Here is a 27,247-nt window from a genome sequence, read left to right as displayed (position 1 = left end):
GTTGTACCCCCGCTTTTTCAGGTTATTTCTGCTTCCTTGAAATTTATGTATGTGGACTTGGATCTATGCATTGTAATAACTCTCATTGACACACCACTGTTCTGTGATATAACCTTTCCCTCATAGTCTTGTGAACAGAAAGTGAATCCATTGACTTGCTATCTCGTATATGACTGCGCCTTGAAGAGAGGTGAAAAGGCGAGGGTGCCCAAATATACCTCAAGCTAAAACTTTTCCTATCTATAAGTCCCTTCTCTGAAAGTGATTGTCTATGGACAAAGTCGAGACAATACAACTAATCGGTTCACACTTCGTGTGATCGTCTATGGATACGAGATGGAGACAATACAACAACGAAGTATGTTTACTTGATACAAAGGTTCGGACTTAACCAAACACAATAGGATTGCTTATCAAGTAAATAGGAATTAACGCTTGTGCGATTTACTTTAATTATAATAAAACAATTATAATGCGGAAATATAAAGTAAATGACACAGCAAGATTTTGTTATCGAGGAAACCGCAAATGAAGAAAAACCCCGGGACCTTGTCCAGAATTGAATACTCTCAGGATTAAGCCGCTACACAAAATTACACCAACTTCGTATAGTTGAGACCAAGCAACTAAACCTATAGTTCACCTAGTTCCTTATGTATTCCCACGCCTCCAACTTATAAATAAGTCACGTACTTGGAACAATTCCTTTGGTTCATATTCATAACAGTAAAGGAACAACAAATCTGTCTGGTATCAACTCTATTCAACCAAGTGATATGAGTCGGCCAAAGGCTCTTCCGTTTATCTTAACATAAACTCCTTCGCCAGGTCCTTAGATCTATCTTATGTTCAATTACCTAAGTAATCTTTTAAGATTAAGCCAACAACACTCTTAATCCAAATAATTGTATTGATGTCGATCTACTCAATTAATCAATCCAATCTACCACAAGGATAAACCGATTATTAATTGGATCCTCTTTTACCAAAACAAGTATTGTGCACACCAAAGATTATAAAACCCAAGTCAGATCTTCAATATCTTCTTTGTCTTCAAATCTTCTTAAATCTTCAATAAAAACCTGCACACAATCACTTGAATCTCTTGTGATCAATCACGCACAGAACGGAGTCTGTTAACAATGGATTATCATAAGATCGTCTTTAGAACTAACAACAATCTAAAGATCCCTGTCTAAACTCTGAACTAGTTTGAGTGAATCTTATATCAGAACAGAAGATTCTCAAGAATAAACAAACTAGGTGCAATCATATTTCAACCATCGTTAGTCAATCAAATCAATCGAAAACAAAAGATAAACCGTAATTATCTAGTTTCCCACCAACGGTACACGCTAGAGCTTCTCAATCCCAAAGAAGACTTTAAATTGAGCGGTCATAAGAGATTTCGCCTAATTAGGTAACTCTCCTCTCCGAATAGGCGGCTACACCAATAACAACAACAAAAGAGGAAGTCTGCTGTTACGAAGGATTAGTTTGCTAGAAAGGAAAACTTCAAGTATTTATAGACAAGGAAGTTTGGACGCCAAGGAATTTCCAAAACCGAAAATATTCTCAAGATATTCATTAAAGCACAAATTCGGTTTTCAAAATTCCTTTAAATGCTCTGTCCAAAAATAATGATCGAAATCTCTCGGAAAATTTAATTAGTAAATGTACATTCTGGAATTTCCCTACAAAATGAAATCCATAACCTTAATTAAAAGACTCTTAACTTACTTATGTTTCGATCTGGGGATTCTCTTCCCTTAGCCGTTAAGGAATATCTTTGAACAATTAAAGAAATAAACATCCATAGCACGTGTTCAAAGTATGTCGACATCCTTACTTTGTAAGTTCTCTTTCACACTTACAACCTTGAAACCCATTTGCCACACTTCCAAACAAGTTTAGAATTGGTTCATCTGACTTTAAAGAACTATGTGATTGATCAAACCAACATTCAATCACAATCATGGGTTTAACGGTCCTACCAAAAGAAGTTTCGTTTCTACCTCCATGTGGGTAATGTACATAGTCACACTAGCTTTCCAAAATTCGGTTGACTAGGTACTAGGATCGGTTCCCCACATATATATGGTATCTAACTTATATGTGTTGCACATGTCCATAGGATCGGTTCCCCTTTGCCTAAAAACGTGTTGCACATGTCCATAGGATCGGTTCCCATTTCTGCTATAAACCTTGTTGCACCCAATACAAGGATTAGTTCCCCTTTGTGATGTATTGCACCTCTTACTAAGATCGGTTCCCCTTTCCCATAATTGGTCAGAAAAAACAAAAACCCGATCATACCATCTCAGGTAATTACTTAAGATCGGTTTCACTAATAAAAGTCATACCAATACATAAGTCAGGACTTTGTGAATAGTTCTACCAAGAACACAAACAAGTTGTGAGCGGTTATACTCAATCACACATATTGGTTGTTCATAAGATATGCAATGAATAACAAAACCAATAACACCTGGAAATTTCTTTTTCGGTTCACAAACAAGTTTATGAACTTACTTCCTTGGAACACATGTAAACATTATTCCCTAGGATGAAATCCTCACCTCATACCCATACATAATCACAATAACATTCAAATGATTATGGCTATGTCTTATCTACAAAGTTTAATGGTTAAGCAATAAACCTCGTATTGTATTCCTTAATACTATGTCTATCTAGAGTTCAAATATGCTTCGCAGTTATGTTTTCAATATGCACGGCTTGAAAGATACGTTAGGGAATGAAACAATTCAAGTCAAATATCACTAACCTCAAGTGGAAGGATGATTGTTGTCGTTGTAGCTCCTTGCTTCTTCACATCTTCAAGACTTCGCAATACTTGTAATGTCTCATATCCTAATACTTTCAAGCTAACCTATACGAGTTTGACTCTAGCACATCATCAAACAACTCTTAACATGAGTTTTGATTCACTAAAATATGACAACCAAACTTGACATACCAACGCTTGGTGGGTTCAACCGATCCATGCTCTAACAATCTCCCCCTTTGTCAATTTTAGTGACATAACTCTTAGATCATATGGATAAACAAATTACAAGAATTCATTACACATCCGCTTGATTCCCGATTCAACAGCACAATAAAACTGCTTACATTCAATCCTTGAAAATATCGATGTTGACATTATAATAACAAAGTTATTACTCCCTATGGAAGATAGTATATATTCAATCTGCACGTCTTTGTTATACTAATTCATATGACATGTTACTCCCCCTTAGTTTGTGCTTTCACTCTTTCGTTAGATAAACATTCAAGCACCATTGTTCTTTTCCTTAGCGATACCAATCAATATAAAATCAATGCCAGTATCACCTGTTTCTCCATATATTTCTCCCCCTTTTTGTCACAAAAATGACAAAGAAACGAAAAAATAAAGGACGACACAAAAAGAATCTTACAAATCTCAAAATAGACTTGCAAACCTGTAGAGTTAGGCACGAGGGTTCCACACATCATGTTCTGATAACCAATATCAAAACCGAAACCACAAGTAGTTTTATTTTGATATGTTATCAAGGAAACAATTTTCCGAAATTTTTTTTCCAATTTAGAGCAAACCAAAAATCAACTAAGCACATTAGTCCCTTTGCTAAACCGATTGTTCAAGAACAACTGCTTAATTCGATAAGACCAAAATAAAGATAAACTCTATTTTTCTCATCAGGTTCTAATTATCCATAAACTTAGACCTTTCAATTTTAAACAAGACAAGTACTAGGTTAGTTAACTAGAATTTCTATTTAAGGCATTCAATTAGACTTGAATAACCGGAACCTCACTTCGATAAGTCTAACTAAGATCAGAATTAACTTAGTTTCTCTTATCCTGAATCGAATTGGACTAAACAACTCATCCCGTACACCTTTTATTTCGTTAAGCCATAAATAATTCATACAAACCAAAATAAATCAACTTGCATAATTATTCACCTCAACCAGAAGCAATTGAAACAACATAGACATTAAAACCACCGCAATTGCACCGAAATTTTGTAAGCCTAAACAATTGATACCATACAAAAGCAAGATAACAATAGTTTTTCTTAACCGGAACCAATTGAATCACACATCCACCCACACATAATTGAATAAACATCAATTGTACCGAAATTTTTTTAAGCAAAAGCAACAAATATATATAATATAAACTCAGGCTTTTCTTAAATAGGAAAACAATTAACTAACAAGATTGTTACCTCAAATTTTGCATCCAATTCTCCAATATGTTTGCATCTTCGTCCAGGAAGAATTGATATCGAAATATCATCACGTTGTCATTCTTATGCCAAAACAAAAGAATAACAACAACCCTCAACCTTTACCAGAGAAAGGTTGAAAACCGGTTTCAACAATTGCAAGCAAGAGTTGAAAACCGTCGAAACACATATGCTTTTATGCTAAACCAAAACCGATTCAACATATTGTGACTTTTCACATATTGTTTCTACCAGAACCCCTCATGATTCTTTGATAAAGCCTACCAACATGGGCTAGAACTTAATCCTGCTAAACCAAAAAGTCACCCAAACCATAAGGGTTCACAATATATATGAGATCGAATATTAAGGTAGTAAAACCGAAATCAAACATCCCATAAACATACATAGCAATAAGATAAAAGCATTCAAGCACAGGCTATGTAAACCGAAAACTATCACAAGAAAAATTACCAATCAAATAATTTTATTCATAATAGTTTTATTCATTAATAGACCAATACAATCAATGAAAGAAATCAAAAATTGATGTTTATTATTCTAGATTAAGCAAAACAGTAAATAACTTAATCTCTATTAACCTTTAGATAGGTGTTTTCAAAGATCATCTTCAATTTCCTCAAAATTTTCAGGATCTTCATCAACAACATCTCGACTGATATCTCGGATTATGCACACAGTACCTTGGTTATGTTCACAGGCTAAAGCATTAACCTTTCGATTAATATTCCCAGCATACTCCCTATTACCTATTCCAAGTTTAATCAGTTTCCTTTGGTTACGGATAACAGTTCTTAGTAATGCTACCTGTCTATGATGAGTTTTGATGGTACTGAGGAGGACTTGTCGTAGATTGATAATATCAACCTTAGCATCCAAACTGTTTTGGACAAGGAGATGAGTCATATCTTCATTTTCATCAATGATATTTTCACAACCAGATTTCTTGAAGGTATTATGAAGATGAACACTTTCCTCAGAAGTCATTACACTCAAGGCTTTCAGAAGTTGTGCTTGATATCTGGTTTGAGAATACATCCTTATGTATAAGTCCTCAGACACGTTGAGTACAAATACTTGAAATACCTTTAACACATTTCAAACATAGATATCAGTCTTATATAAATAATTCTGACAAGATTTGAAAAGATTTTCACATCTAATGAGTTACAGAAACACAATATTTTCCAAGGAACATGTCTCCAAAATCGGTATCAAGAGATACTTCAAGATAACTAACTTATCCTTTTACACAAGTTGTTGTAAGACAACCTTTCTACACATAAAAATGTTTTAAAGTATCCTTAAGGTAGAATGTATAATCTCTCTATGTGAATAAGAGATATTCGTAGGATACCAGCAGCCCAGGTATATGTGCTTCCTTACATCCAAAGATTGGGCATTGTAAGGACGCACAATCCAATGCGGTTATGCACTGGTATGAGGATATTCCTCATCATATACCTCATGAGGAGATCTTCCTCCCTTTTGAACATCATGTTCGTCTTCGTGGGTTCTGAACCCATCCTCTTTGTTAGGAAAATTGCGAGATGCAATTTCCTAAATTACATCTTGTGCCCAGGATGGTATGTTCCTTGAACTTGAACCCGTTTTGTCTAGATCTGCCAGTCGGCAGTTTGTTAATGTCTCTTGTTCAAGACGCTCTATATGTCCTCTTAAGGTATCCATTCCTTGCTGGAAATGTTTTTCTAAACACTGGTTTAGATATACCTCTCGACATATTATAGTAAGAAGTTTCTCAATAAGAACCTTATTCCTTAACTGTGAATGTTCTAGCGATTGAGAAAGAATTTCACACTCAGTAGTCTGTTGATGAACTTCGTTGCACAATGCCAATTTTTGTTCCATATAGTCTGCCAAATTATTTTGAAGACCGAGTGCTTATCGCTTTCCTTCACATATTCTTACATTTAGTTGAACAACAAGTTCTGTGACATCATCTAGACTGTCAATGGTTTTTCCCTTTTCTGAATAATTTTCAGCATGCTTGAAAAATATTTCCAACACCTTACGAAATTCAGAGCTTGGTCATGCCAGTGAAACGAATCTCTTTTCAGACAATCTTTCACTAGGAATTGGAGTCGGATCCAAAACAAGTTTCTTGAGTTTCGGACTCATTCGTTTCTGATCAGGAACCTGATTCGCAATCAAATTATTAGTCATAGACTTTTTCTTTCATTTTCGAAAAGACTTTCGAGACCAAATTCCATTGGTTTTCTTTGAGATCTTATTCTCATTATCTTGACTTATATTAACTGAACCATCCTTTGGATTCATTCTTATAGGTTGGATCGCATCAAACACAGATTGTTAGATATTTTCGTGTTTTCCTGCTCTGATACCAATTGAAAAGGAGAGGGTACCCAAATATACCTCAAGCTAAAACTTTTCCTACCTATAAGACCTTTCTCCGAAAGTGATTGTCTATGGACAGAGTCGAGACAATACAACTAATCGGTTCACACTTCGTGTGATCGTCTATGGATACGAGATCGAGATAATACAATAACGAAGTATATTTAATTGATACAAAGGTTCGGACTTAACCAAACACAATAGGATTGCTTATCAAGTAAATAGGAATTAACGTTTGTGCGATTTACTTTAATTATAATAAAAAAATTATAATGCGGAAATATAAAGTAAATGAAAACATAAAGATTTTGTTAACGAGGAAACCGCAAACGCAGAAAAACCCCGGGACCTTGTCCAAAATTGAATACTCTTAGTATTAAGCCGCTACACAAAATTACACCAACTTCGTATAGTTGAGACCAAACAACTAAACCTATAGTTCACCTAGTTCCTTCTGTATTCCCACGCCTCCAACTTATAAATAAGCCACGTGCTTGGAACAATTCCTTTGATTCGTATTCCAAACAGTAAAGGGAAAACAAATCTATTTGGTATCAACTATATTCAACCAAGTGATATGAGTCGTACAAAGGCTCTTCCGTTTATCTTAACATAAACTCCTTCGTCAGGTCCTTAGATCTATCTTATGTTCAATTCCCGAAGTAATCGTTTAAGATTAAGCCAACAACACTCTTAATCCAAAGAATTGTGTTGATACCGATCTACTCAATTAATCAATCCAATCTACCACAAGGATAAACCGATTATTAATTGGATCCTCTTTTACCAAAACAAGTATTGTGCACACCAAAGATTATAAAACCCAAGTCAGATCTTTAATATCTTCTTTGTCTTCAAATCTTCTTAAATCTTCAATAAAAATCTGCACACAATCACTTGAATCTCTTGTGATCAATCACGCACAGAACAGAGTCTGTTAACAATGGATTATCACAAGATCGTTTTTAGAACTAACAACAATCTAAAGATCCCTGTAGAAACTATGAACTAGTTTGAGTGAATCTTATATCAGAACAGAAGATTCTCAAGACTAAACAAACTAGGTGCGTTCAGATTTCAACCACCGTTAGTCAATCAAAACACTCGAAAACAAAATATAAACCGCAATTATCTAGTTTCCCACCAACGGTACACGTTATAGCTTCTCAATCCCAAAGAAGACTTTAAACTGGGCGGCCGTAAGAGATTCTGCCTAATTAGGTTACTCTCCTCTCCGAATAGGCGGCTACACCAGTAACAACAAAAGAAAGAGGAAGTATGTTGTTACGAAGGATTAGTTTGCTAGAAAGGCAAACTTCAAGTATTTAAAGACAAAGAAGTTTGGACACCAAGGAATTTCCAAAACCGAAAATATTCTCAAGATATTCATTAAAGCACAAATTCGATTTTCATAATTCCTGGAAATTCTCTTTCCAAAATTAATGATCGAAATCTCTCGGAAAATCTAATTAGTAAATGCACATTACTAATTCTGGAATTTCCCTACAATATGAAATCAATAACCTTAATTAAAAGATTCTTAACTTACTTATGTTTCGATCCTGGGATTCTCCTCCCTTATCCGTTAAGGAATATCTTTGAACAATTAAAGAAATAAACATCCGTAACACGTGTTCAAAGTATGTCGACATCCTTACTTTGTAAGTTCTCTTTCACACTTACAACCTTGAAACCGATTTGCCACACTTCCAAACAAGTTTAGAATTTTTTCATCTAACTTTCAAGAACTATGTGATTGATCAAACCAACATTAAATCACAATCATGGGTTTAACGGTTCTACCAAAACAAGTTTCGGTTCTACCTCCATGTGAGTACTGTGCATAGTCACACTAGCTTTCCAAATTTCGGTTGACTGGATACTAGGATCGGTTCCCCATATATATATATATATATATATATATATATATATATATATATATATATATATATATATATATATATATATATCTAACTTATATGTGTTATACATGTCCATGGGATCGGTTCCCCTTTGCCTAAAAACGTGTTGCACATGTCCATAGGATCGGTTCCCCTTTCTGCTATAAACATTGCTGCACCCTATACAATGATCGGTTCCCCTTTGTGATGTACTACACCTATTACTAGGATCGGTTCCCCTTTCCCATAATTGTTCAGACAAAACACAAACCCGATCATACCAACTCAGGTGATTACTTAAGATCGGTTTCACTAATAAAAGTCATACCAATAGATAAGTCAGGCCTTTGTGAATAGTTCTACCAAGAACACAAACAAGTTTTGAGCGGTTATACTCAATCACACATATTGGTTGTTCATAAGATATGCAATGAATAACAGAACCAATAACACCTGGCAATTTCCTTTTCAGTTCACAAACAAGTTTATGAACTTACTTCCTTAGAACACTGTTAACATTGTTCCCTATGATGAAATCCTCACCTCATACCCATACATAATCACAATAGCATTCAAATGATTATGGTGATGTCTTATCTACAAAGTTTAATGGTTAAGCAATAAACCTTGTATTGTATTCCTTAATACTATGTCTATCTAGAGTTCAATATGCTTCGTAGTTATGTTTTCAATATGCACGGCTTGAAAGATAGGTTAGGGAATGAAAGCGTTCAAGTCAAATATCACTAACCTCAAGTGGAAGTATGATTGTTGTCGTTGTAGCTCCTTGCTTCTTCACATCTTCAAGACTTCGCAATACTTGTAATGTCTCATATCCTAATACTTTCAAGCTAACTTATACGAAGTTGACTCTAGTACATAATCAAGCGACTCTTAACATTGTAGATGGTGGATTTTCGACAAGGGCTAAAATCGTAAACTCATAATTATACGAAGCTCTGATCCAGCAATCATACATGAATATCGAGACACGGGTCTCTCATCGAATTCTCAACGGAGAGTACTTTCTCTCATAGTACATGTAGATATGTAGTCTCATGACTGGACAACGGCATATCTCATGAATACTGAATACTTTCAGTGATTAATTCTATATAGTATCACGAGATGGACGGCTCCTACACAGCTTCTTCTGTTAGTATAGAGCGATAACGTCTTCAGGAACAAACAACGAGTTTACCCTGACTATATAAAGGATATGACTTACCGACAAGCTCATATCGGGATAATTAATGCTCTTAAACAGCTTGCTCTGCTAGTATAGAGCCACAAAGTTAGTTATTCCTAATTACAATTGCTCCTATTCCATGGTCGAATCCACGACTGGTCCCATGGAATGGCAATAACAATTGCTCCTATTCCATGGTCGAATCTGCGACTGGTCCCACGGAATGTTAATAAACAATTGTGCTGATACTATGATCGAATCCACGGCTTGATCTCATAGAATAACAATAACTATATTATCTCATTACTCCGATTTCATGATCGAATCCACAACTGGTCTCATAAATGGTAATAGATAAATCTTAATTACTCTGATTCTATGGTCAAATCTACGATCCCATGGAATGGTAATGCTCACTTTATTATTTTTAATTCGTAGTCGAATCCTCAGCTGATCCTATGAATTAATAATAAACATCTTATTACTCAGTTTTGCGAATTATTCTTCACTGAATTCCACAATTAGTAATAAATAATCAACAACCGGGCGTCTGAGCTACCTCTAAGTAAGCCCCGATTCAAATGGTGAAAGTGTATTTAACGACGATGCAGTAATAGTCACCGTACGAACGAGTATTTCAAAATACAACGAAACGATGAACCTATGCAAAATATGGAAGAAAATAATAAATAATTAAAAATATTGACCAAGGTGTTGGGAACACGGACACACGACCTACCGACCGTGTCGTGGTCAGTTCCACGCCAGTTTTATATTTTTAATACATTTTTATTATTTTCCATGATTTGATGAAAATTCTCTCATCTGATCAAATCTCCTTCATCTCGAGGAAGCTCCTCGGTTTCATGGTACTTCCATAAACCATAAAAAATAATATAAAATCAAGGAAAGGAGTGTGGGGCGTGACCATTGGCCAACCGGCCATGCCTTGGTCCCAGCCGGCCCTACACCCCACGATTCCTTATTATTTTATTATTATGTCTCTAATTTCATGAAAAAACTCCTTGATTTCATAGTATTTTTTTCACAAATCATCATATAATAATAAAATAAAATAAAATAATGAAAACTTGTGGGACCGGGTCACTAGCCGGCCGGCCATGCCCTAGACGGTCCCACACGCCCTTTGCTTTATTATTTTATTATTTTTCCTTGAATTCATACAATTCCTTGATATTATGGTATTTCTGTCAAATTAGGAAAAATTCCCTCAAATCATCAAAAATACCTAAAAAATATTAAAAAAATATAAAAAACTCGTGGGACTGGGCCATAGCCGGACGGTCATGCCTCCATGGTCCCACTCGCCCGTGTTTTTATTATTTTAATATTTTGCTTCCATGAACTCATGAAAACTCCTTCAATTCATGGAAACTCCCTAAATTCATCAAATTTCTCAAAATTCATGAATTTTTCATAAAATCATCAAAATATTATAAAATTAAGGAAAAGGCACCATGGGACAGTGGTCGCGACCGGCCGACCATGCCTTGACCATGGCGGTCCCACGCCTCCTCATTCCTTATTTTATAATTATTTTTCATCATCTCATGGTGTTTTCCTCAGTTTCGTCGAAACCCTAATTTTGGCATATTTTCTCGAATGCATGCTCAAATGCACGCCAGAAAATATCAAAATTCTCAGGACTGAGACGCGGACACTTTAAGGACACGAGCACGCTATGTTTACTGACCAAGATTGGCTCTTTGTCTCACGGAGGCCGGTCCCATCAATTTTCACAGTTTTGACCTAATTTGCACAATCGCTCGTATTAGGTCCAAAACTCTTCCAAACACTTTGGATTTTAATGAAGTGATCGTCAGGCGGTCACGTGACAACCCAGGGACTGTTTCATGACTCCATGGTCGGTCCCTCACCTCGTCATAATTAATTAGGTTTTCTCACCTAAGGCTCAGACGAGCATTTTTGAATAAATGATTAAGCCAGCATTTAATCATTCTTCCACCAACAAATCGTCAACTCTTCAGGAGTTCTTCGTATTTGCTCACGTGAGCATATGGACACTACATGGTTGATCCACGGTCCCGTGTAGTCGCTCCCTCCTTCGTCCCATGGTTAAACTTCTGACGAACCATGAATTGATCATCAATTGATCAAATTAGTGTTTCTGAATCCAAGGATCATCATTCCAGATTCCAACCTTAATAATTTTACGACGGCCTCATGGTCATTAATTTTATTAATTATGCTCGGTTCAACGACCAGTATTCTAATTAATACTTTTGGTACGCTGCCAATAATCCATCAGATGAGCAACACATGCTCAGACGATCAAATATTCAACAATTCATCACATGAGAAACACTTGCTCAGATGATAAATATTTTCTCAAACCAAGGAATATTGGTTCAACAATCAATATTCAACGATCCATCGAATGAGCAATACTTGCTCACTTCATCGTAAGAACTATACATATGTCTCATGACATGTTCAACTCATGAGTTTCAGAACATCATGTTCAACTCAGCAACTACATGGACTCATCGTCCCATCAAACCACGAAGTCATAAATTGACTAACATAACACAAGACGTTAATCGTGTCACTTTGGGGGGATATCACTTAGGGTTTTGGTCTGGCGGTCTACGACACGTGTGTTCAAACACACGATAAAATGTGAGCAAGTCGTGCAATCAGTTGAAGGAATTCACGAGGTAGTGGGTGGAAAATCGACCAAGTCTCCACACGTTGAGAAACTGGTTTCAAACACGATCTCCACTTCCCCACTCCTTGATTCCATCAACTGTCACACTTCATGGGATCATGGTGTCTAAAATTCCAGCAATATAAATAAGTCTCTGAATCATGATTGAATCATCAACATCATCAGTATCATCAATCTCACTTCTCATCGAAAACACGAGATCATCAACTCATCAATTGAGCAAATACTCTCAATTGAGAAATTTCAATCATTCAGAGCTTATCGTATTCAGAATTCACACACCCACACTCTTTGATTACCATTGATTCTACACATTTCCCAGCTTCCCTCATGCAGATCAACCCATCCTCTCTTGTGACCGAATTTACTCTGGAACGGTCATTGTCTTGATTTAGGCCGGAGTATTACAGATTGATCTCTCGAATCTAAACCACCCCCTTTGCAGCGGTGCATCTGTGTGAGGTTTAACATTTCGCTCGGTTCGAGGAGTCTCCTCCGTACGGTCGTCTCCTCAATTCCTTAAAAACCAGAAAATCGTTTTTCCCCGTCTACAGGTCTGGCTTCACAATCCCAATGAAGTCCTCAAGTCGTTAACCTACAGGGTCTCGAGAAGAAACCTGAGGTTAAAGGAGAATGACTCTAGTTATGCAACTAGTAGCACACATGAGGTGCGAGGATTAGGTTTCCCAGTTGCTAGAGTTCTCCATTATATAGTTTTCAAATCAGGGTTTGCAATCCAAGTTACCTTGGTAACAAAGCATTAAATATTCACCGTTAGATGAAAAATCTGATTCAACCAAGCTAATATTCAACTGTTAGATCGAACTTAGCTTGTTACACACAAATGAAATGTACCCTAATTTAGGTTTATGTGACCGTACCTAAACGTGTACACCATGTTGGTTCACAAATAGTTAACAGAGGTTAGCCATATGATTACTCTCATATCAACCTTATTCATCTTAACCATAACTAGTTCAAATGACTAAAATGAAACTAGTTAAAGAGTTGTTCAATTGTTATATTCTCATGGATTTATACAAGAACACCATTGAAGCAAAATTGGTTTGATTCACTTGAATCAATCATGAACATTATAGCCACGGTTTGCAAAGATTACATTCCTTATGATTTAAATGTTTAAGTTCATGAACATACCGATTTGATAAAATAACCAGCTTAAGTATGCGTATGGATATGCGTACTTATAAAATTAAGGAAAAGGCACCACGGGACCGTGGTCGCGACCGGCCGACCATGCCTTGACCACGGCGGTCCCACACCTCCTCATTCCTTATTTTATAATTATTTTTCATCATCTCATGGTGTTTTCCTCAGTTTCGTCGAAACCCTAATTTTGGCATATTTTCTCGAATGCATGCTCAATTGCACGCCAGAAAATATCAAAATTATCAGGACTGAGACGCGGACGCCTTGGGGACACGAGCACGCTATCTTGACCGACCAAGATTGGATATTTGGCTCACGGAGGCCGGTCCCATCAATTTTCACAGTTTTGACCTAATTTGCACAATCGTCGTATTAGGTCCAAAACTCTTCCAAACACTTTGGATTTTCATGAAGTGATCGTCAGGCGGTCACGTGACAACCCAGGGCCGGTTTCATGACTCCATGGTCGGTCCGTCGCCTCGTCATAATTAATTAGGTTTTCTCACCTAAGGCTCAGACGAGCATTTTTGAATAAATGATTAAGCCAGCATTTAATCATTCTTCCACCAACAAATCGTCAACTCTTCAGGAGTTCTTCGTATTTGCTCACGTGAGCATATGGACACTACATGGTTGATCCACGGTCCCGTGTAGTCGCTCCCTCCTTCGTCCCATGGTTAAACTTCTGACGAACCATGAATTGATCATCAATTGATCAAATTAGTGTTTCTGAATCCAAGGATCATCATTCCAGATTCCAACCTTAATAATTTTACGACGGCCTCATGGTCATTAATTTTATTAATTATGCTCGGTTCAACGACCAGTATTCTAATTAATACTTTTGGTACGCTGCCAATAATCCATCAGATGAGCAACACATGCTCAGACGATCAAATATTCAACAATTCATCACATGAGAAACACTTGCTCAGATGATAAATATTTTCTCAAACCAAGGAATATTGGTTCAACAATCAATATTCAACGATCCATCGAATGAGCAATACTTGCTCACTTCATCGTAAGAACTATACATATGTCTCATGACATGTTCAACTCATGAGTTTCAGAACATCATGTTCAACTCAGCAACTACATGGACTCATCGTCCCATCAAACCACGAAGTCATAAATTGACTAACATAACACAAGACGTTAATCGTGTCACTTTGGGGGGATATCACTTAGGGTTTTGGTCTGGCGGTCTACGACACGTGTGTTCAAACACACGATAAAATGTGAGCAAGTCGTGCAATCAGTTGAAGGAATTCACGAGGTAGTGGGTGGAAAATCGACCAAGTCTCCACACGTTGAGAAACTGGTTTCAAACACGATCTCCACTTCCCCACTCCTTGATTCCATCAACTGTCACACTTCATGGGATCATGGTGTCTAAAATTCCAGCAATATAAATAAGTCTCTGAATCATGATTGAATCATCAACATCATCAGTATCATCAATCTCACTTCTCATCGAAAACACGAGATCATCAACTCATCAATTGAGCAAATACTCTCAATTGAGAAATTTCAATCATTCAGAGCTTATCGTATTCAGAATTCACACACCCACACTCTTTGATTACCATTGATTCTACACATTTCCCAGCTTCCCTCATGCAGATCAACCCATCCTCTCTTGTGACCGAATTTACTCTGGAACGGTCATTGTCTTGATTTAGGCCGGAGTATTACAGATTGATCTCTCGAATCTAAACCACCCCCTTTGCAGCGGTGCATCTGTGTGAGGTTTAACATTTCGCTCGGTTCGAGGAGTCTCCTCCGTACGGTCGTCTCCTCAATTCCTTAAAAACCAGAAAATCGTTTTTCCCCGTCTACAGGTCTGGCTTCACAATCCCAATGAAGTCCTCAAGTCGTTAACCTACAGGGTCTCGAGAAGAAACCTGAGGTTAAAGGAGAATGACTCTAGTTATGCAACTAGTAGCACACATGAGGTGCGAGGATTAGGTTTCCCAGTTGCTAGAGTTCTCCATTATATAGTTTTCAAATCAGGGTTTGCAATCCAAGTTACCTTGGTAACAAAGCATTAAATATTCACCGTTAGATGAAAAACCTGATTCAACCAAGCTAATATTCAACTGTTAGATCGAACTTAGCTTGTTACACACAAATGAAATTTACCCTCATTTAGGTTTATGTAACCGTACCTAAACGTGTACACCATGTTGGTTCACAAATAGTTAACCGAGGTTAGCCATATGATTACTCTCATATCAACCTTATTCATCTTAACCATAACTAGTTCAAATGACTCAAATGAAACTAGTTAAAGAGTTGTTCAATTGTTATATTCTCATGGATTTATACAAGAACACAATTGAAGCAAAATTGGTTTGAATCACTTGAATCAATCATGAACATTATAGCCACGGTTTGCAAAGATTACATTCCTTATGATTTAAATGTTTAAGTTCATGAACATACCGATTTGATAAAATAACCAGCTTAAGTATGCGTATGGATATGCGTACTTATAAAATTAAGGAAAAGGCACCACGGGACCGTGGTCGCGACCGGCCGACCATGCCTTGACCACGGCGGTCCCACACCTCCTCATTCCTTATTTTATAATTATTTTTCATCATCTCATGGTGTTTTCCTCAGTTTCGTCGAAACCCTAATTTTGGCATATTTTCTCGAATGCATGCTCAATTGCACGCCAGAAAATATCAAAATTATCAGGACTGAGACGCGGACGCCTTGGGGACACGAGCACGCTATCTTGACCGACCAAGATTGGATATTTGGCTCACGGAGGCCGGTCCCATCAATTTTCACAGTTTTGACCTAATTTGCACAATCGTCGTATTAGGTCCAAAACTCTTCCAAACACTTTGGATTTTCATGAAGTGATCGTCAGGCGGTCACGTGACAACCCAGGGCCGGTTTCATGACTCCATGGTCGGTCCGTCGCCTCGTCATAATTAATTAGGTTTTCTCACCTAAGGCTCAGACGAGCATTTTTGAATAAATGATTAAGCCAGCATTTAATCATTCTTCCACCAACAAATCGTCAACTCTTCAGGAGTTCTTCGTATTTGCTCACGTGAGCATATGGACACTACATGGTTGATCCACGGTCCCGTGTAGTCGCTCCCTCCTTCGTCCCATGGTTAAACTTCTGACGAACCATGAATTGATCATCAATTGATCAAATTAGTGTTTCTGAATCCAAGGATCATCATTCCAGATTCCAACCTTAATAATTTTACGACGGCCTCATGGTCATTAATTTTATTAATTATGCTCGGTTCAACGACCAGTATTCTAATTAATACTTTTGGTACGCTGCCAATAATCCATCAGATGAGCAACACATGCTCAGACGATCAAATATTCAACAATTCATCACATGAGAAACACTTGCTCAGATGATAAATATTTGCTCAAACCAAGGAATATTGGTTCAACAATCAATATTCAACGATCCATCGAATGAGCAATACTTGCTCACTTCATCGTAAGAATTATACCTCTGTCTCATGACATGTTCAATTCATGAGTTTCAGAACATCATGTTCGACACTCAGCAACTACATGGACTCATCATCCCATCAAACCACGAAGTCATCAATTGACTAATAAACCGCTTGACGATTGAGGGGGGATATCACTTTGGGTTTTGGTCTGGCGGTCTACGGCACGTGTGTTCAAACACACGATGGAATGTGAGCAAGTCGTGCAGTCAGTTGAAGGAATTCACGAGGTAGTGGGTGGAAAATCGACCAAGTCTCCACATGTTGAGCAACTGGTTTCAAACACGATCTCCACTTCCCCACTCCTTGATTCCATCAACTGTCACACTTCATGGGATCATGGTGTCTAAAATTCTAGCAAGATAAATAAGTCTCTGAATCATGATTGAATCATCAGCATCAACAGTATCATCAATCTCACGTCTCATCGACAACACGAGATCATCAACTCATCAATTGAGCAACTACTCTCAATTGAGCAATTTTAATCATTCAGAGCTTATCATATTCATAATTCACACACCCACAATCTTTGATTACCATTGATTCCACACATTTCCATGTTTCCCTCCTACAGATCAACCCATCCTCTCTTGTGACCGAATTTACTCTGGAACGTTCATTGTCTTGGTTTAGGCCGGAGTACTACAGATTGATCTCTCGAATCTAAAGCATCCCCTTTGCAGCGGTGCATCTGTGTGAGGTTTAACATTTCGCTCGGTTCGAGGAGTCTCCTCCGCACGGTCGTCTCCTCAATTCCTTAAAAACCAGCAAATAGTTTTTCCCCATCTACAGATTGGCGACCACAGTGGGAGATCATTCTCTCGGTTGCAATCTCACAAAGATGGTTGATCTTAGGTCCGGTTCAGTTACCAGTCCGGGTTCAACACCCGACTCTCGCATCGCAATTTCTAGTGATACTGCAATCGCAAGTACTACTCCTCTCAACATTGCAGGCTTCAGTGGTACCACTAATACCACTCCTCCAGTCAGCAATGTCATGCCACATGTTACTACTCCTCCTTCAAGTACTGGTGCTCTAGTGATCACCCCTGCAAGTGACGGAACTGGCGCCATCAACAATCCACTCTTCGGTCGGTCTCCTGAAGAAACTAGAGGAAATCATCCTACCATAGTTGATCTCACGAAGTTTCAGACTGACGTGGCTGCAACACAGAAGCAGTTGTGTGTTTATATTAAAACTCTCATAGACAAGCTTGCGTCTGAACGAACTCATCCTCAGCGCGAGAAAGGAAAAGATAAAGAAACATCTTCAACCGCTGATCCTGAAATCTCTCCAATCCATGTTGTACATGATGAAGAATTCCGCAAAGCTGCAGATGACTCTCCAGCAACGGAACCTGCAAGTTTCATCACTCGTGAAGATATATAGTGCTTTTTTGAGGATCGATGAAAAGACAAGACATCATCCGTCCATCGTCACCAACCTCCATACTGCCATACAGAGGATTCCTCTTTCAAAAGGTTATACCGCTCCAACATTCATTCTTTATGATGGAACATGCAATACTCAAAAACATATTTCTCGGTTTCTGGAATTATTGGGTGAACACGAGCACAACCATGTCGTCTGTCTGGAGAAATTCCCAATATCCTTGAAAGGCATGGCATACACCTGGTACAACAACATCGCATCGTGAAGTATCACCGATTGGGGAGAGATGATTAATGCTTTCTACAGAAAATACTTCTTCGTGTCAGATCAAGTCACTCTCTCTGATCTAGGAAGTATGTTTCGAAGGAGCAGCGAACATCCTGATGATTATGTGAAAAGGTTCAGAATTCAAGCCTTGGACTGCCACGACCCAAATGTAGCATAGCAACAACTTTTAGACTTGTGCGTCAACAAAATGATCCCGATTTACAGAGCCTTGCTGTAAAACCTCCGGTTCCACACTTTCTCAAAACTTCATGAAGCAGCCAAAACGATCAGCGACTACTACACCTGCTTTACTGAGCTAAGTCTACAAGGTCGAGGAACCTCGGAGCAGCCGACGCCTGATCATCAAACAGTACGATGTCCAACCTTCCATGAACTTTGTTGCTCAAGGAAGAAAAAGGAAAGCTTCTGCTCAAACATGCGACATCCAACACGTCTTCCTACAAAAGCATCACGGAAGGATAACCAATCTTGCATAAACCTCGACCTGGCATCAACGAACGGAAAATGATCGGACAGACTAAACTTCTCATGAAGGAGTGATCGAGTTACTGGAAGTCTGGGTTCAATAAGGTGCGATCAAACTGATGCTCATCATAGAGAGCCAACATGAAGAATCCAAGGTACTGTCACCTTCATAGATTTATCAATCATTCGACAAGTAACTGCAATATTTTGAAGCACGTCACCAAAGAGAAGGTTGATCCACAATAACTTCAACTGGGCACTGGAGGAGTACACAAGAATCCTCTCCCAATCATAACCTTTACACTCTCTGAACAACATATCAAAGAGGAAGTTCAATCCTTGGTCGAACATGAATTGCTCTATTTGTCGAAGGCACAAAAGAGAGACATGTTCACAGCACTGAACCACATCGTGTCAAGAAGTCCATTCCGGAAATACTTCTTGAGCCTCCAGCCACAAACCAAGAGATGTACAACTGGGGACTGCTTACCACAGTCGAAGAAACGAATTTGTAAGAACGTTGATCGATGCCGGCACCGCCATCAACATCATTCCACTGAAAACCTCAGAGCCGCAGGCATCAGTCGACAAGAAGCTAATCATGCTCCCATCTCAATCAGAGACCTTGAAGGAGCGCTCGGAATACTTATGGCTACATCACTCTCAAAGTGAACATAAGTTCAACACTGGACAGAAACCAAGTTTCACATAATCAGGAAGATACAGGATATGACATGTTCTTCAGACGAGCGTGGATCCACGCTGAAAATATGGGTACTTACAGAGCGCCTTTGGTTACACGTCTCTCCAACGAAGAAAGTTCTGATCCAGAAGATTTGACGGACATTCCATCATCAGAGTACTTGGAGGAATTTCAAACTTTGACGAGGTTGAAGAAAGAACCTGCAAAAGATGCATATACATCCATTAAGAGGTTCCGCACTCAGGCAAGTCTCATCCCATGTCTATGTCATTTATTTCCTCACATGCTATCCTAGCATGAGGATTCAATTCTGCTAGCAACCCTGCAAGACGTTATGAATGGTAGCTTCACCACATTAGTATTTCACCAAGTGGTTGAATCTGACGCTCCTCCGAATCAAGCACTGAAACATTCATTACCGAGATGATGTCCAAACATGGGAAAGAACACTTTGGGCTTTTCTCCTGCTAGTCCATGTGTTCCACAAAATCAGAAAGCTCTAATGTCTGCACAAGTGTCGAATCCCACTACTACAACGAAAGGGATGATGAATCAACAGAAGATACTCCAGGGCCGAGACGATCAAACCCCTAAGATATTCGATGCTTAAGGAATACACGCTTCAACACTCAAGCATCTAAAAAAGCTATCAAATTATACTCCCAATCAAAGAGTACATCTTCCGCACAAATATCTCGATGATGACACATTGATTCAACACCAGCACGATCAAAGTGTAACTAAACAATAAGTCTTCATTATCCCATGATAAGACTTCTGAAGCATATGCAACATCATTCATACATGGATGGCACTGACTCCTTCAATATACACTGGGCAACCTGAGGTGATTCCGTGAAACTTCATCAACGGGTTATCTCTATATCACAATCCCCTGCATGATTGAAGAACTTTCTCTCTTCACCAATCACATCCAGTATGAAAACTGCTGATGCTATCTACCTCAACAATGTTGACTCACTGACAAATCCAGATCGTGGTAAAGTTATGCTTTCAGGAGCATTCAGGTTGAACTCTCAGTAAACCTTCATCTTACGGACGCTCAACTCATCAACTAGTTCATGAATGTAAAAGGCTCACTGGATGAAGGAGCAAAGTTTATATCTATAATCATGGTTCTAGCCTTTTCGGTCTTTGGAGAAACTTCAACCATGGTATCAGCATCAACAATAATCTCTATAGAAACACCATCCATGATCTCAGCATCGACAAGGATCTCTGGAGCGTAATCATTCATGGTTTCAGCACCAACAACGGTCTCAAGAGCAACATCCTCAGGGCTTCATCAACTAATCATTCTCTGAAGTGCTACACATGAAGCGGACTTCTCTAAGACAAATGATTCATATCAAGATGTGCGGACCTGATAACATGCTCACATGAAAGTCTTCCCAAAGCTGACACGACTGGTGGGCATAATCCAAAGTCTTCTACAAGATGTTCTCATCACCTCTATAAATGAGAAACAACGCACTCCAGGCCATGGGTTTGCAAAAACGTACTAATGGGTGAGGAATGGGATAATTCTTCCTCAACAAAAGATGTTCGTCTATGTCTCTTCTACAACATACCAAAAGGGCGCATCAATCGGACATACGAGCTGAAAGATACGACATTTACTGTCAGGTCTATGAAATCTGAAAATTTGCACGAGATTACAAGTTATGAAAGTGTATACTTTATTGATTGCCCTATACATCTCTAAACTTAAGCATTCTGGTTTCATATGATTCCTCCGTCTCTTATCTTCGAAAGTTGGGGTCAATCGTCAGATTCCGACGTCGTATGAGGTTCCTACAGCTTCCTGAGCGTACAACATGCAAACAACAATTTTTAGACGGGATTCATAACTTCCACAGTCGATCTGTGTCCACCAGGTCTCACCAGAAGAAGGGAAAACGAAAGGGTGAGACTTAACAAAATACTGGGGACTGACGGTCCACTTGTCAAGACGATCGATTTCATAATCCAAAACCGATCAAGAAATCAAGACCAGAATAAAACCTCACATCTCTCAGAAGTCCAAGGTTCAAGATATCATGGAAAGAAAACTAAAGAAAGTCAGCAAAATAAGATTTCTGCTTTTCTTCATCCATCTTCTTCAACATGGCATCACTGGTGGTGAAAGAATTGTCACCTTCCACCGCTTTCCTTATAGCATCAATCTTTTGACGAAGCCACTTCAGATTGAAGCCAAGTTCTTCAGCTTTCTTCAAGTTGTACTCCCAATCAAAGAGTACATCCTGGGTGACAGTATTTCCAGCTGTGATGCGGATATCATTTATAACAGACAATATGGCTTCTACTTGCCTCGTCAAGAAATAACTGTGCTCCGGATCCTTGGTAACGACGATGTGCCCTTACATCTTCCACGGTTTCTCGTACAAGCATGCATATCCAATGGGAACGCTGAATCCGCCAACTAGTTCATGATACGGGAGTGAAGCATCGAACGGAGGATCAAAAGCAACTCCTTCACTTGGATATTCATGCACCACAATACAGTTCTCAATTACTGGAGCAGCCTCCAGGGCAACAGTTTCTTCAGTATTCTCTACTGATGTTTCGGTTTCTTCTATCACTGAAGCAGAAACAATCTGAGTTTCCAAGACTTCAATGACAACCTTCTCATGGCCTTGAATTGCAGAGATGGTTGTCTCTTCATCAATAACTCCAGGGAAGTTTGAGTTATCCTCATTGGTTTCAATATCCTCAACTTCGGTATTTGGCACCTAATACGAAGATTACATGAGGATTAGAGTCATTTAAGCTTGAAACCAAATGAGATCATAAAATACATCATACAAGCAATCCAAAATTATCAATATTAATCATTATACACTCAAGGCACTAGCAAATAGCATGAAAGTCATGAAAATACGTTTTACGGTAACCTCGTCTGAAGAAACTGTACTCTGCCCTGTACTAAAAGACGAACTGGGAGCAATATACGAGAAATCCGAAGATGGGTTATATACCATTCTTTTCGTATGGATGTCCTCTACAACGTCTCAAAATTTCATGACAATCCGATGAACGAGCAAAGAGATGTGGCTAAAACATGGAGCAACATGCCATGTGGAAAACTTCTGAAGGTCTCCTGGAAGTTCACTAATTCGCCTTTTTCAGGACCTAAACATACTCAAACTTCAAAGAGATTCATTGATAAAGCTTGGAAATTTCCTGGGATTGAATATACATATGCAAGCCGTGAAAATCCGACTTCGGACGAAGATTCTACAGCGTTTCTAGTAAAATCTGAAGTCTGAAATTTTCCGGTGACGTATTTCGGCAAAGTTATCCATAAATTCACATGGATTTTCATTCATTCATTCACGAATCAGCGATATCATACTTCTTTGAAGAAATTACAGGATATATACTTACTAAGGGAGTCTCTAAATCATTTGAAGGCTCGACGATGCCAAAATCTCCGTTGACAGCACCGCTATCTCCATTCGGTTCGGGATTTCGGGAATTCTCCATATTCTCATATCCCAAAGAAGACTGCTCTTCATCAACATGATTCTTATCTACAATGATTTCTTCCTGGATTCATCAACAAAAATTATTATTATTTCATTCAAGGAGATGCCGCGATCACCTGCATGAAAGAGATATTTACATCGACTTATTCATCAGTACTGGATTCCTGAATTGTTAGCCTGGGAACAAGTTGAAGACCGTCAATCGATGGAGAAAAAGTATGAAAAGAAATAACAAAACCTTGGTCTCGTGATCCTAATTGCACGGGCAGGAAAAAGTCATGACACAAGGAGCGCTAACACCATTTCCGAGGAGTCTACATTGATCTGAAACCTCACTACATGATCATCCTGTGGTATAGTTGATGAAATAACCAGGAGTACAACTCAGTATGAAGGATCTCTCACCATCACTCAGAGATCCCAGAAGTACCATTTCTTGAAGTTACACCCGCGGAGATGTCATCCCTGGAAACATATTCTTTGAAAGTGTCATCATGGGAGTCAGTCATTCTTGCAAAGTGGTTGTGATAGATGCATAACATTCAGCACATCATTTATACAAAGCGCAGGATTCAGCAAAACAACGAATCATGGAATAAAGATGCTCACATCAGCGTCTGCAAAAATGGTAACTTTCAACTCTTACCTGTTTATGATTCCACTAGCAGTACATGAGTTAATACTTCAAATCTTGCTCGTTCCTTCGAACCTGCTAAGACGAGCAAAATTCTGACATTATTTTCACAAAACCGTGAACAACTCACGTAAATTTGAAAAATATATCTATATATTTTTGCTCCCTCGCACGAGCATCTGTCTTTGAAGCGAGAGTATATTTTCAAAGATTTTCGAAAGCTCGAAGATAAAAATTTTCATGAAGGCTCATAAACAAAATTTTATTACTAACAGACGCACGTCTATCAAAAAAAAAAACTTTTCTCTCGTACGAGCATCCACCTTTGAAACGAGAGTTTATTCCACTTTGTGAAATCTCACATATTTAAAATATAAAATTCCGGTTTTCGTGAAAGCTCATAGATGAATTTTATATCATTAGACTAAGGTCTATTTTGTTTGTTCCTTAAACTAACGAACGAACGAGCGTCTATTCATAAAACAAGGATTTGATTTCATGGGCTCGTCCCGCGAATCCTGACCAACCATGGACTCGTCGTCCAAACCAGCGGTTCAACACCAATTTATGCTCATCAAACTACACTCCAATCATGACATTGAAGCCTTCATCAAGTCGTGGTTTGCTAATGCTCTCTAAATCCGGTAATGTCTAGACTTACGACTAAGTTCAATTACTGGTATTATTATTTATGGCCGGAAAATCACCATTTAATGCTGACTGAGGAACACAGCTTTCCTCAGTAAGCAGGGGAATTAATGTAGATGGAGGATTTTCTACAAGGGCTAAAATCATAAACTCATAATTATACGAATCTCTGATCCAGCAATCAGACATGAGTATCGAGACATGGGTCTCTCATCGAATTCTCAACGGAGAGTACTTTCTCTCAGAGTACATGTAGATATGTAGTCTCACGACTGGACAACGGCATATCTCATGAATACTAAATACTTTCAGTGATTAATTCTATATAGTATCACGAGATGGACGGCTCCTAGACAGCTTGCTTTGCTAGTATAGAGCAATAACGTCTTCAGGAACAAACAACGAGTTTACCCTGACTATATAAAGGATATGACTTACCGACAAGCTCATATCGGGATAATTAATGCTCCTAGACAGATTGCTCTTCTAGTATAGAGCCACAAAGTTAGTTATTTCTAATTACAATTGCTCCTATTCCATGGTCAAATCCACGACTGGTCCCATGGAATGGAAATAACAATTGCTCCTATTCCATGGTCGAATCTGCTACTGGTCCCACGGAATGGCAATAAACAATTGTTCTGATTCTATGATTGAATCCACGGCTTGATCTCATAGAATAGCAATAACTATATTATCTCATTACTCCGATTTCATGATCGAATCCACAACTGGTCTCATAAATGGTAATAGATAAATCTTAATTACTCTGATTCTATGGTTGAATCCACGATCCCGTGGAATGGTAATGCTCACTTTATTATTATGAATTCGTAGTCGAATCCTCAGCTTATCCTATGAATTAATAATAAACATCTTATTACTCAGTTTTGCGAATTATTGTTCACAGAATTCCACATTAGTAATAAATAATCAACAACCGGGCGTCTGAGCTACCTCTAAGTAAGCCCCGATTCAAATGGTGAAAGTGTATTCAACGACGATGCACTAATAGTCACCGTACGAACAAGTATTTCAAAATACAACGAAACGATGAACCTATGCAAAATAGGGAAGAAAATAATAAATAATTAAAAATATTGACCAAGGTGCTGGGAACACGGACACACGACCTACCGACCGTGCCTTGGTCAGTTCCACGCCAATTTTATATTTATAATACATTTTTATTATTTTCCATGATTTGATGAAAATTCTCTCATCTGATCAAATCTCCTTCGTCTCGAGGAAGCTCCTCGGTTTCATGGTACTTCCATAAATCCATAACAAATAATATAAAATTAAGAAAAGGAGTGTGGGGCGTGACCATTTGCCAACCGGCCATACCTTGGTCCCAGCCGGCCCTACACCCCACGGTTTCTTATTATTTTAATATTATTATTATTATTATTTCTTTAATTTCATGAAAAAACTCCTTGATTTCATGGTATTTTTTGCACAAATCATCATATAATAATAAAATAAAATAAAATTATCAAAACTTGTGGGACCGGGCCACTAGCCGGCCGACCATGCCCTAGCGGTCCCACACGCCCTTTGCTTTATTATTTTATTATTAATTATCCTATTTTTACTTGAATTCATCAAATTCCTTGATTTTATGGTATTTCTCTCAAATTAGGAAAAAATCCCTCAAATCATCAAAAATACCTAAAAAATATTAAAAAATTATAAAAAACTCGTGGGACCGGGACATAGCCGGCCGGCCATGCCTCCATGGTCCCACACGCCCGTGTTTTTATTATTTTAATATTTTGCTTCCATGAACTCATGAAAACTCTTTCAATTCGTGGAAACTCCCTAAATTCATCAAATTTCTCAAAATTCATGAAGTTTTCATAAAATTATCAAAATATTATAAAATTAAGGAAAAGGCACCGCGGGACCGTGGTCGCTACCAGCCGACCATGCCTTGACCACGACGGTCCCACGCCTCCTCATTCCTTATTTTATAATTATTTTTCATCATCTCATGGTGTTTTCCTCAGTTTCGTCGAAACCTTAATTTTGGCATATTTTCTAGAATGGATGCTCAATTGCACGCCAGAAAATATCAGAATTCTCAGGACTGAGATGCGGACGCCTTGGGGACACGAGCACTCTATCTTGACCGACCAAGATTGGCACTTTGGATCACGGAGGCCGGTCCCATCAATTTTCACAGTTTTGACCTAATTTGCACAATCGTCGTATTAGGTCCAAAACTCTTCCAAACACTTTGGATTTTCATGAAGTGATCGTCAGGCGGTCACGTGACAACTCAGGGCCGGTTTCATGACTCCATGGTCGGTCCCTCGCCTCGTCTTAATTAATTAGGTTTTCTCACCTAAGGCTCAGACGAGCATTTTTGAATAAATGATTAAGCCAGCATTTAATCATTCTTCCACCAACAAATCGTCAACTCTTCAGGAGTTCTTCGTATTTGCTCACATGAGCATATGGACACTACATGGTTGATCCACGGTCCCATGTAGTC

Source organism: Papaver somniferum, chromosome 1 (assembly GCF_003573695.1).
Source record: "Papaver somniferum cultivar HN1 chromosome 1, ASM357369v1, whole genome shotgun sequence".
Taxonomy (NCBI): domain Eukaryota; kingdom Viridiplantae; phylum Streptophyta; class Magnoliopsida; order Ranunculales; family Papaveraceae; genus Papaver; species Papaver somniferum.
The sequence above is the reverse complement of the archived record's forward strand: the minus strand, read 5'-3'. Positions refer to the sequence as shown.